The sequence below is a fragment of the Saimiri boliviensis genome, chromosome 1 (assembly GCF_048565385.1).
Source record: "Saimiri boliviensis isolate mSaiBol1 chromosome 1, mSaiBol1.pri, whole genome shotgun sequence".
NCBI classification, from domain to species: domain Eukaryota; kingdom Metazoa; phylum Chordata; class Mammalia; order Primates; family Cebidae; genus Saimiri; species Saimiri boliviensis.
Window position 1 is genome coordinate 119,192,032 of NC_133449.1, and position 13,514 is coordinate 119,205,545.

Here is a 13,514-nt window from a genome sequence, read left to right on the forward strand (position 1 = left end):
TGGTGATGCGTGAGGAGCTCTGAAAAAGAAGTACCAAAGGGCAAGTCTTTGAGGTTCATTGTCTTCCACATTGTGCAGAGTAGTGGAAACTCTGAAAACCTCCTTGAGCGTTACAGGCAGCTCAGAAGTCTGGCCAGAGCTTCCTGGATAATTCTCTTCCTTTTTTCCTTTTTTTTAAAATTTAAGACAAGGTCTTGCTTTGTTTTCCAGGCTGAAGTGCAGTGTTGTGATCAGAGATGACTGCAGCTTCAAACTCCCAGGCTCAAACAATCTTTCCACCCCAGCCTCCCAAGTAACTGGGACTATAGACACTTGCCCCCACATTCAGTTCATTTTTAATTTTTTTTTGTAGAGGTCGGGTCTCATTATATCGCCCTGGCTGGTTTTGAACTCGTGGGCTCAAGCAATCCTTCTGCCTTGGTTTCCCAAAGTGTTGGGATTACAGGCGTGAGCCACTGCACAGGGCCAGAATACTCTCCTGCTAAGAATTTTAGGGCTGGTCCAGGGAGCAGTAAGAAGGAAAAGACAGTGTGATTGATCCGATAGTTCTACCACAAACACAGGGAGGGGGAATTATACCGGCAGTACTCCCACTCTAGACACTTGTATTCCTCAGAGGGTACAAATATCTTAGGCTCCCCTGGTGATTAAAATCATTCATTTTGCTCACCTTGCTTAGATTCCATGAAAACCAACCTTCTAACTAGATTCTGACTTTCCCACAGGAGAAAGGGTGTGCTGAGAAGTTGGCATGGAGCTTTCAGGCTGCTTTGCAGTTGCTTCTCCCCTTGTGATTTTTTTTTTTTTTTTTTTTTTTGAGACAGAATCTTGCTCTGTCACCCAGGCTGGAGTGCAATGGTGCAATCTTGGCTCACTGCAACCTCTGCCTCCTGGGTTCAAGTAATTCTCCTGCCTCAGCCTCCCAAGTAGCTGGGATTACAGGCATGCACCATCATGCCTGGCTAATTTTTGTATTTTTAGTAGAGACGGGGTTTCGCCATGTTGGACAGGTTGGTCTCAAACTCCTGACCTCAGGTGATCCACCCACCTCGGCCTCCCAAAGTGCTGGGATTACAGGCCTGAGCCACGGGGTGCCCAGCCTCCCTTGTGATTTAATACATTTGCAGCCTGGCTTCCTCACCAGGCTCCTGTGAATTTGGTTAGTCCGCCCCTTTTGGTCTGCTCAGTTCCAAGTACACTGAAGAACCTTCATCTCTGGCCTGCAGAGAACCCGCCTCCAGCCCCCTCTACTGCTGGCCCTAGTGGGGGTTTTCCCTGATTGACAGCTGGCACCCTCTTTGATGTCACTCTCAAGCCACCCTTTGCATGTCAGTCACCCCAATCACACTCTCCCTACCCTGAGCCCAGAATGAGCTGTGAGAGACCTGCAGAACAAGTGCTTCGACAACACCGTAACTTTATAGGTTCTGTTGAAGAAACAGGAATAAGGAAGAGGCCTCGTGCTCACGGGAAGATGCCAAGAACATGCAGCAGAAAGAGTAGAAGGAAATGGTGATGTTTAGCCTAGAGCAGGGAAGATCCGGGAAGGCCAACCCGTTCTCTGTCATCAAATATCTGAAGGACTGTAGTGAGGAAAAGGGAACAGATTTATCTTTTGAGGCTCCAAAAAAATATGCGAACCTGGCCACATGTGGTGGCTCATGCCTGTAATTCCAGAACTTTGGGAGGCTGAGGCAGGAGGATCATTTGAGGTCAGGAGTTTGAGACCAGCCTGGGCAACATGGCCAGACCTGTCTCTACCAAAAAAAAAAAAAAATTAGTTGGGCGTGGTTGCCCATGTCTGTACCCTCAGCTACTCTGGAAGCTGAGGTGTGAGGCAGGAGCCTAGCAGTTTAAGCTGTAGTGAGCTATGATCATACCACTGGACTCCAGCCTAGGCAACAGAGTGAGAATCTATCTTTCCTTAAAAAAAAAAACAAAAAAAAAAAAAAAAGAAAGAAAGAAAGAAAGAAAATATGGCAACCAAAGGGCAGTAGATACAGGGAAACAGATAAAGAAGAGGAAACTTTTAAGGCAGTTTCCCCCTAACTTCAGTTATTCACATATCACCTTCACATTGTGTGTGTGTGTGTGTGTGTGTGTGTGTGTGTGCATGTGTGTGTGTGTGTGAAATTTATGAGAAGCAGCATAATCCTGCAATTCAAAGTAACAATCTGGAGCAAGACTAACTGGGTTTATTTTCCAGCTTATTCACTTCCTAGCTATATAATTTTGGGCAAGTTATTTAACTTCCCTATGCCTGTCTGCTCAGCAGTAAAATGGGGCAAATAGTCCCTACTTCAAACAGTACTTAACCCACATTGGTGAGGATTAATTGAATGATTTGAATTATTATATATATTTTAATAAATAATTTTTTTTAAGAGTTAGGGTCTTGCTTTGTTTCCCAGGCTGGTGTGCAGTGGCACAATCAGAGCTCACTGTAACCTCAAACTCCTGTAAACCATCCTCCCACCTCAGCCTCCTGAGTAGCTAGATTACAGGCATGTACTACTACACCCAGATAATTTTTTAAATGTTTTATTGACATGGATTCTCATTATGTTGCCCAGGCTGGGGTCCAACTCCTGGCTTCAAGTGATCTTCCTGCCTCTACTTCCCAAAGTATTAGGATTATAGGCATAAGCCACCACCCATGGCCTATTATATTCTATCCTCATACCATCAATCCTCTTATTTAATATTTTTCTTTAAATAAACACATGATTTATACACATTTATTTTAAAGGAAACATTATATTACTACTATACATGAAAAGCCGTGTATAGGTGGAAACAGTGAAGATAAACTTAAAAGCAAACAATGTAATTAGATGTTACTGTTTTAACAATGTTATTAAACGGCCACACTTACTGTTGCCTCTTAAATGCCCTTAACTGGAGGACTGCTGTCTTTCCAAAGTGTTACAGTAGCATTCTACCACTGCACCCAGACTTTTGTTGACTGCCCTCAGAAGGAAGCCTCTCAGTCCTGCAAGCTGGAGGAAGTGAAAGGCCAGTGTGGGTGGAACACCTGCTCTGGGGAGAGAGGGCAGCCCCAGGGGTGAGAGGCAGGCAGAGCAGGATCAGAGAGGGCTCAAAAGAGAAAAATCCCTTTCCTAGTCTGAGACTTTGTGCTCTTGGGTACCGTGTCTCTGTGCCACACCAAGTCATCTCACAAGGTCCCCTGTGGTATATACCGCACATCTTAGAAAGCAAAGTCAGAAAGACCATGTTGGAGACACTGCGGGTGCCCCACCCATACTCCTCAGCTCACCCAAGGTTACCTGCAGACATTTCCAGACACCCTGGCTGCCTCTAAGTCATTTTCCGGTCCCAGGGTATGCACAGCAGACAGTTACCAAAACAACCCTCAATAAGGAGGAACGAGAGAGAGTCGGAGGAAATATCCCAGCCTCGCTGCCTCTTGGTGGGACACTTCTGAAATACCTTCTACAGTCTCTCCAAGCGTCCCTGAGGGATGGAGACCCAATTGCCCAGTGGTAACTCACTCATCAACACTTTTTTTTCTTGGCTTTCTTCCCTTTCTCAGTTCATTTCACTCTCACTGGGCTTCCTGGGATCATTTCCTAAATAAATTTCTGAATCCTTTTCTCATCATCTGCTTTGGGGGAAACTGCAACTATGACATCGCTTTAAACTTCTGTCACTGGAACGAGTTGCCCAGTGAGATGGGAAGTTCCATTTTACCGAGGACTCAAGAAATGGCTGAGAATGTTCCATGGAGATTCATAGGTCATCAGATAAGGACTCAAACTAGATGAACACTTAGTATTTTTTTGTGTGTGTCTGTCTTTTTTGTTGATTTGTTTTAAAGAAATAGCATCTTGGCAGGGCATGGTGGCTCACACTTGTAATCCCAGCATGTTGGGAGGCCGAGGTGAGTGGATTACCTGAGGTCAGGAGTTTGAGACCAGCCTGGCCAACCCAGCGAAACACTGTCTCTACTAAAAATACAAAAATTAGCCAGACATGGCAGCAGGTGTCCATAATTCCAGCTACCTGGGAAGCTGAGGCAGGAAATTCACTGGAAACTGGGGAGCACAGGTTGCAGTGAGCCGAGATTATGCCATTTCACTCCAGCCTGGGCAAAAGAGCGAAACTCCATCTCCCTCCTATATATATATAAAAAAAAAAAAAAGCCAGGCGTGGTGGCTCATGTCTTTAATCCCAGCACTTTGGGAGGCAGAGGCAGAGGCAGGTGCAACACTTGTGGTCAGGAGTTTAAGACCAGCCTGACCAACAAGGTGAAACCCCGTCTCTACTAAAAATACAAAAATCAGCCTGGCATGGTGGCGCATGCCTATAATCCCAGCTACTCAGGAGGCTGAGGCAGGAGAATCACTTGAACCTGGGAGACGAAGGTTGCAGTGAGTCAAGATTGTGCTACTGCATTCCAGCCTAGGCAACAGAGCTGGATTCCGTCTCAAAAAAAATTAAACAGACAGCCTCTTGCCCTGTCACCTGGGCTACAGTGCAGTTGTGCACTATAGTCTCAGACTCTTGGTATGAAGTGAGCCTCCCCTCTCAGCCTCCCCAGTAGCTGGGACTGCAGGTGCATGCCACCAGGCCCAGCTAATTTTTGTTTTTCCAAGCTGGAGTCCACTGGCATGATTATGGCTCACTGCAACCTCAAACTCCTGGGCTTAATTTATTCTCTTGCCTCAGCCTCCTGAGCAGCTGAGACTACAAATGCATACCACATCGGGCTAATTGTTCTTTTTTTGTAGAGATGGGGTCTTGCTATGTTGCCTAGGCTGGTCTGGAACTTCTAGACTCTAGTAATCCACCTCAGCGTCCCAAAGTTCTAGAAATACAGGTGTGAGCCACCAATTCAGGCCCTGGCTAATTTTTAAAAATTTTAAAATAGAGACAAGGTCTCACTATGTTGCCCAGGCTGTCCTTGAACTCCTGGCCTCAAGCAATCCTTCTGCCTCAGCCTCCCAAAGTGCTAGGACTACTGGCATGAGCCAGTGCCCGTTGCCTGGCCTACTTAGTATCCTTCTGATCCTCAGTCCCATTATTCTGGATAAGAGTCAGCAAACTACAGCCCATGGGCCACATCTAGCCTGCTGCCTGTTTTTGTATAGCCTGTGAGCTAAGAATGGTTCGTCCCTTCCTCCCTTCCTCCCTTCCTCCCTCCCTTCCTTCCTTCTCTCTCTCCCTCTCTCACTCTTTTTCTCTGTCTTTCTTTCTCTCTCTCTCTCCCTCCCTCTCCCCCTCCCTCTCCCTCTCTTTCTTTCTTTAAATTTTTTTTTTTTTTGAGACCGAGTCTGGCTCCATCTCCCAGGCTGGAGTGCAACGGTGAGATGTCGGCTCACCACAACCTCTGCCTCTTGGGTTCAAGCAATTCTCCTGCCTCAGCCTCCTGAGTAGCAGGGACTACAGGAGTGTGCCAACACACCTGGCTAATTTTTTTTGTATTTTTAGTAGAGACGGGGTTTCACTATGTTAGCCAGGATGGTCTCAATCTCCTGACCTCGTGATCCACCTGCCTCAGCCTCCCAAAGTGCTGGGATTACAGGCGTGAGCCACTGTGCCTGGCCACATTACTTATTTATTGTTTGTTTGTAGAGATGGGTTGGTTTTGAATCAGGATGGTTTTGAACTTCTGGCCCCAAGCAAGCCTCCCTCCTCGGTCTTCCCAAAGTCCTGGGATTACAGACATGAGCCACCATGCCTGGCCAGTTTGCACATTTTTAAATGGTCGGAAAAATGTTTAAAGAATAATATTTTGTGACACAGAAAAAATATGTGAAATTCAAACCTTCAGTGTCCATAAAGCTTTATTGGAACCCAGATATACTCATTTGTTTACATACCATCTACGGCTGCTTTTACTCTACAGTGGCAGTTTCTCATCAACATTACAAGAAACAACGTTATTTGAGAACTTAGTGTACGTCATTTCGCTTAAAGTTGCAGTTTCTAAGAACTTATCGATGACATTGAGAATTTACTGCAGTTGCAACTAAAACCATATGGCCCATAAAGCTCCAAATATTTACTCTCTGGACCTTTACAGAAAAAGTTTGCTGTTGCCTGTACAAGGTCATTATCCTGCAGAGACAAGAGGCAGATTGAGGCCTGGCTGCCCCATGAATGGGGACGGTGATCCCCAGACCTAGTATCTGGGGGCAGTTTGAATCAGAACGACACATTTCCTTTTGCCACAGCTTTACGACCACGGTCATCACTCCCACCCTCTGCAAGTATCTAAGACTTTTTCACAGAGGCATTCATGTCTTTATACCAGGAATACTTTTTGATTAAAAATCTTTCCCCATTTTTCTTGTTGTTAAAGATAGAGGTGGGATCTCACTATGTTGCCCAGGTTGGTCTTGAACTCTTGGCCTCAAGCATTCCTCCCACTTCGGTTTCCCAAAGTGCTGGGATTATAGGCATATGCCACTGTGCCTAGCTACCAGGAATAGTTTTCTTTTTCAAAGGACATGAGAAATTTTCTTCTTCACATCCTGCCACTATCACACATGGTTTCATCCACGCTTGATCACTTTCACCATCGCTTAGTTACTGATTCCTCCCCCAAACAAGCCAAACCTCCAGACTACATCCTGAAATTTCAGATCAATACCCAAATGTCAGCTGGGTAAGGTAGATCATGCTTGTAATCCCAGTGCTTTGGGAGGCCGAGGCAGGAGAAACACTTGAGTCTAGAAGTTTGAGTTTGAGATAGCAAGACCCTGTTTTAAAAATTAGCTGGACATGATAGGGTGCACATGTAGTCCCAGCTACTTGGCTGGGTGGGAGGAGCCCTTGAGCTCAGGAGGCTGAGGCTGCAGTAACTATGATCATACCACTGCACCCCACCATGGGTGACAGAGCAAGACCCTGTCTCTAAACACAACAACAAAAGAAACCAAAAACCAACAAAACAAAACAAAAAACCCAAACATCTGATCAACATTAGATTAAGTTGTGGGGTGAGGGAGGGTTGCTGCCTACCAGCAGTGCAACTTTAGGCAAGTCACTTAACATGATGGAACATCAATTTCATCATCTCTCAAAGGTGGAAATGATCCTGTCCAGCCTGCCAGGATTACTGTGCTAATCGTATGAAATGAGAGCTGCCCACAAAACATTGTGCCGCCTGGCCCCAGCCTCTCTCCCTAGCACACTCCTGTATTATCGCACCTCTGTTCCCTTTCACCACCACACTCCCTGCCCACTGGCTCTCCTTGAGTCCCCTGGCCTTGACAAGCTCTTGGCCATCTCTGTAAATGCTGACCTTTCTGCCAGAAACATCTTTTCCTCACCCCACCTTCTGCCTGGCAGATCAACACATAACCTTGTTTAAAGACACCTCATAGGCCAGGCCCAGTGGCTCACGCCTGTAATCCCAGCACTTTGGGAGGCCAAAGTGGGTGGATCACCTGAGGTCAGGAGTTTGAGACCAGCCTGGTCAATATGGTGAAACCCCTGTCTCTACTAAAAATATAAAAATTTGCTGGGCGTGGTGGCATGTACCTGTAGTATCGGCTACATGGGAGGCTGAGGCAAGAGAATCGCTTGAACCCCAGAGGTGGAGGTTGCAGTGAGCATAGATGGTGCCACTGCACTCCAGCCTGAACAACAGAGTGAGAATCCATCTCAAAAAAAAAAAAAAAGAAAAGAAAAAGAAAAGACAGCATATTCAGTATATATTGTTGTTTCATCAACATTGAACTCAGCCAACTGCATTATAACTCATGCCGGAACGAAGCTTACCTAACAGACATGTTTTCTCTGCAAGGCACATTGCAGCCTTCTCGTGCTTAGGAACACAAGACAGCACATCAGCAGTACGCTTGGGGCCATTTCAAACCTCGACATCGCAAACAAAAACGCACAAACATGCAAAAAATGTGGCACTAAGTACACCACAAAAGGGACACTTGTTTGCAGCACAAGAGCTGAAACCAGAAGGCAGAGTGTCCCCTGTTTGCCCTTGGCTGGGAAAGTGCGTGTTGGGTGACTCAACTTTTTCACTGTTCTGCACGCATCCATATATGATTGTGAAAGTACTATGGATATTGATTTGGAAGTTACAAACACATTATTTTCTTTTTTTTTCTTTTCTGAGATGGAGTTTTGCTCTTCTTGCCCAGGCTGGGATGCAATGGCGTGATCTTGGTTCACTGCAACTTCCACCTCCCAGGTTTAAGCAATTCTTCTGCTTCAGCTTCCCAAGCAGCCAGGATTACAGGCTTCTGCTACCACATTCAGCTAATTTTTTGTATAGTAGAGATGGGGTTTCGCCATCTTGGCTAGGCTGGTCTCGAACTCCTGACCTCAGGTGATCCACCAGCGTCAGCCTCCCAAAGTGCTGGGATTACAGGCATAAGCCACTGCATCCGGCCTTTTTTCCTAATTTTTTTTTTTTTTTTTAAATGAGCCAAGGTCTCACTATGCTGTCTAGGCTGATCTCAGACTTCGAAGCTTAAGTGATCAGGCTGGACTCAAACTCCTAAGCTCAAGCCTCAGTCTCCCAAAGTACTGGGATTACAGGTGTGAGCCACTGTACCTGGCCACAAACACATTTAAAAAAAAAATTCTTTAAGTATATAATTTTTAAAATAAAGAGATGGGGTGTTACTGTGTTGCCCAGGCTGATCTGGAACTCCTAGCCTCAAGTAATCCTCTGCCTCAGCCCTTCAAAGTACTGGGATAATAGGCGTGAGCCACTGCGCCTGGCCACAAACAAATTTCCTTAAAAAATTATTTAATGTATATAATTTTTAAATAAACAAACAGGGCCTTGCTATATTGCCCAGGCTGATATCCAACTCCTAGCCTCAAATGATCCTCCAGCCCCAGCCTCTCAAAATGCTAGGATTACAGGGTACAAATTTGCAAATTCAGAACTTGTAAGTAATGAGAATCGACTGCACTTTCTTCCTGTTTCTCTCATTCAAGGCTGGCTGAATTCTGTCTTACTCACATTTTATCTCTAGCATCTGGAAAACTGCCTGACCCACAGTAGGCTCTCAATAATAAATGTATTTTGAATGAACGAATGAATCAATTCAGTGGAAGTGCTCAGTTCACAGCAGTGATAGCTAGTGTTAATGAAGACACACCACACACCTGCCCAGTGCACGCTTTCCCAGTCAACAAGGGAAACAGCGGGGTATGGTTCTTTTGCACCTGGGCTCAAGAGCAGACAGCCTGGGTTCAAATATGGGACATGCTTCTTATTAATTAATTATGTAACCTCGAGCAAGGTCATTGGGCTCTCTGAGCCTCAGTTTTCTCAGCTATCAAATGCAGTACTCAGTACTACCTTGGAAGTTATGGTCAGGAGTGAACGTGGCCCTGCGAAGAAAGCTTCTAGCACAGGGTGAGCCCTTAGTAAACAGTAGCTTTTATTGTTAATTACCACGGCAACCCTAAGAGCTATCATACCCATTTAGCCGATACAAAAACTGAAGCTGAGGATGGTTCAGTGAATGTCCAAGGTCACACAGAAGGAAGGGCTGCCTCTGGGGAGTCTAAGCCCATGCTAGTAACTCTGCTGTTGTATACCTATAAGGGGTCGGCCGGGCGTGGCTCATGCCTGTAATCCCAGCACTTTGGGAGGCCAAGGTGGGAGGATGGCTTGAGCCTAGGAGTTTGACACCATCCTGGGCAATATAGTGAGGCCTCATGTCTATAAAACAAACAAACAAACATAAGGGCTAATTTTTACTAGTTACAAGGACCCTTACTTATTACAAGGGCTCTTACTGCCTGATCAGCTAGGTTTGCTAAAATGATGAAGACAGTTCCGGCCAGGCTCCTGATCTCTGGGATCAGGATGGGGAGGAACCCCTTTCTACTGGTAAACCCCAAGAGTCTTCTCTCGCATTCCATACTGGTGTCTTTCTGTTCCCTGCCCACTTTAGAATTCAACCCTTTCAGAACCAGCCCTACTGGGAAGAGGGGGGTTAGTTTGTTATCTTGGGTTTGACAGTACAAAGGCAGAGGCATTTCCTGCTTAAAAGGCACATGAGAAAGGAGGAGGAGGACGACGAACTGGAGGAAAAGGAGGAGGAGGGAATCATCATTCTGGGTTAGAACAAACAAATGTCCTCCGTTTTTCTCTAACTCCTTAGATCAAGGGTCCTCAAATTTGGCTGCCAGCTGGAATCTCCTGCACACATTTTAATAGCCAGATGTCCAGCCCCCCACCCAGACCAATCACATCCGAGTCTCTGGGGGGGTGGGGGTGAGTGGAACTGGGGCATCGGTATCTTTTTAATGCTCCCCAAGCCACGCCAACATGCAGACAAGTTTAAGAAGTGGTGCTCTGGACCTTAGCAGCACTCGGCTACCACCCTGGAGCGGCTCTGGGCGACAGTGGCCGCTCTCCGCTTCGAAGACGCGCGGCTTGGGGATTCGGGCATGCTCTCGGAGGCGAGGGCTGGGGAGGATGCGATCGTGCCGGCGACCTGGTGCTCTGCCCTGCTCTAGGCCCAGCTCGGAGGCTGCTGGTCTCCGGGTCCCCCCACCGCGCTACGACACGTGCGGCCGCCCCGACTCCTCCGGTTACCTCTGCAGACCGCAAGCAGCGCCCAGCGGCCGCCCCGCTGCCCACCCCAGCCTCAGAGGCTCCAGGGAGACGCCCGGGGCTCAGGAATCCTACCTTGGCTGCCGGCGCTGCCCTCCAGTCCCCGGAATCCTGGGACTCAGGTTCGAGCTGCCGCTGTCGCTGCGCCTGTGAAGCGCCCACTAGAGCGCAGGCGCCACCTAGTGGGCGCTGGGCGGCCGCGCAGGGACCGCGCTGGGAGGCGGGAGCGCGGTCCGGGGCGGAAATGCAGCCAGGGCTTCCCACGTGGGCGGTTTTCCAACGCGCCGCCAGCCCTGTGGCCAGATCCGGCCTGGGGCGGGACCACCTTCCCTCGCTGCGGGGCACTGGGATCTGAACTTGGTGAACTTTCTCTTGGGGCACGCAGGGACGGCCAGGCCCTGGCCCTCGGCCTGGTAACCATCCTCCGGTTTTCCTGGCTAGGCTCAGGGATCTTTCCCTTCATCCGGCAGCTTTCAGTGCTCCCCCTTTGGCACTGCTTCTCTTTTAACTGTGCTGGGAACGTCCGAGGATGCAAAGGGCTGGGATTCTCTCAAACTCAGGGAGGCCCTTAGCCTATCAGCAACCCTTTCTTCCTGCCACCCCCTAAACCGGGCCTGAATGAGAGAAACAGCCCGCTCTGCTGGCTTGCCCTTTGGAGGCCGGGGCTGGTGGAGGATGGGTGTGTGCCAGTGACTTCGTGCCATGCTCTGCTCTGCTCTGCTCTGCTGGAAGGGCTTCCCTAAGCAACAGTGTGGGGGAAATTGCCCCTCATGATCCAATCACCTCCCACCAGGTGCCTCCCTCAGCATGTGGGGATTACAATTCCAGATGAGATTTGGGTAGGGACACATTGCCAAACCATATCACCTCATCTGTCATCTGTTTTTGTAAATAAAGTTTTCTTTTTTTTTTTTTTTTTCTTTTTTTTTTGAGACAGAGTTTCGCTCTTGTTACCCAGGCTGGAGTGCAATGGCGCAATCTCGGCTCACCGCAACCTCCGCCTCCTGGGTTCAGGCAATTCTCCTGCCTCAGCCTCCTGAGTAGCTGGTATTACAGGCATGTGCCACCATGCCCAGCTAATGTTTTGTATTTTTAGTAGAGACGAGGTTTCACCATGTTGGCCAGGATGGTCTCGATCTCTTGACCTCGTGATCCACCCGCCTCCGCCTCCCAAAGTGCTGGGATTACAGGCTTGAGCCACCGCGCCCGGCCTTTCTTTTTGTTTTTGAGTCAGAGTCTCGCTCATTTGCCCAGGGTGGAGTGCAGTGGCGCGATCTTGGCTCACTGCAACCTCTGCCTCCGGGGTTCAAGTGATTCTCCTGCCTCAGCCTCCTGAGTATCTGGGATTACAGGTGCACGCCACCACACCCAGCTAATTTTTGTATTTTTAGTAGAGATGGGGTGTCAGGCTGGCCTTGAACTCCTGACCTTGTGATCCCGCCTGCCTCGGCCTCCCAAAGTGCTGGGATTACAGGTGTGAGCCACCGCGCCTGGCCTGTAAATAAAGTTTTATTAGGTCACAGGAAGGCAAAGGGGCGGCTCAAGGGATTTTGTGTGTCTGTGTGGAGACAAGGTCTCTCTATGTTGCCCTGGCTGCTCTTGAACTCTTGGTCTCAAGTGATACTCCCATTTCCAGCCTCCCAAAGCTCTAGGATTACCGGTGTAAACCATGGCGCCCAGCCGTGTGGTATTTTTTCGATGAAGACATGCCAAAACGCTTATAAATATGGTGGGCCATTTAATGTGTTTATATTTCATTTATTTCTTCATTTAACAACGATTAACTGAGCACCTACTATATGCCACTTTTCAACAATCAAGGGATACAATAAAGAACAAAACACAAAAATCTCTGCTCTTGTTGAATTCACATTTAATGTAACACATGAATAGGTGAGGGGGAGGAAGGCAGCAAATCAAACTGCCACATGTGTATCTATGCAACAATCTTGCATGTTCATCACATGTACCCCAAAACCTAAAATTCAATTTAAAAAAAAATAAAAAAAGAAAATATTCTAAACCACAAAATGATAATAATAAAAATAATAATGTAACACATGAATACTTTTAACACACACAACCGACAATTGAGCTTGTCATGGGATAAGTACAGGATTTATTAAAAATATATATATTTAGAGCTGGGCACCATGGCTCATCCCTGTAATCCCAGCACTTTGGAAGGCTGAGGCAAGAGGATCGCTTGAGGTCAGGAGTTTGAGACCAGCCTGGCCAACATGTTGAAACCCTTTCTCTACAAAAAGTACAAAAATTAGCTGGGTGTGGTGCCAGGTGCCTGCAATCCAACTACTCTGAGGCTGAGGTGGGAAAAATCCCTTGAACCCGGGAGGTGGAGGTTGCAGTGAGCTAAGATCACACCATGCACTCCAGCCTGAGTGACAAGAAGAAAAAAAAAAAACCAGAATCTATGTTTAGGGATACAAGTGTTAACAGAGTTCTATGGGGACATCTTCACGTTTTCTTTTAATCCTGGCAATTTATCTCTGTGGCAGCATTTGGGCATAATGCATCAGTGGAAATTTGAGGCAATTTGTGAAAGTGAGGCCTGTAATCCTCCTCTCCCCCTCCCCACTAGCCCCCACTCTGCTCCCCCAGGACCAACTGTAATTGTTCTAGCTGTGTGTGTGTGTGTGTGTGTGTGTGTGTGTGTGTGTAAGTGTGTGTGTACCTACTAAACATTTGGACTCTCTGTTCTGGTGTAATCTGGTCAAAGTGAATATCAAGGGCAGAGGAGAAAGAGGAGGAAGAGGAGGAGGTGGAGCAGGAAGAGGAAGAGCAGGAGGAAGAGCAGGAGGGGGAGGAGGAGCAGGAGAAGCTGGATGAGGAAGAGGAGGAGCAGGAGCAGGAGGAGGAAGAGAAGGAGATGCAGGAGAAGCAGAAAGAAGAGGAGGAGGAGCAGGAGGATGAGGAGGTGGAGGAG

General features: G+C 47.6%; 1 protein-coding gene across 1 annotated transcript in view; it reads right to left on the reverse strand.

The window, feature by feature from the left end:
• The window catches only part of CHD9 (chromodomain helicase DNA binding protein 9), a 274,030-nt gene extending 263,304 nt beyond the window's left edge, over nucleotides 1–10,726 (reverse strand). The window contains exon 1 of the mRNA XM_074402930.1: nucleotides 10,646–10,726. The gene's annotated coding sequence lies outside the window, so the exon portion shown is untranslated. The remainder of the gene's footprint in view (nucleotides 1–10,645) is intronic.
• Between the last annotated feature and the right edge of the window lie 2,788 nt (nucleotides 10,727–13,514).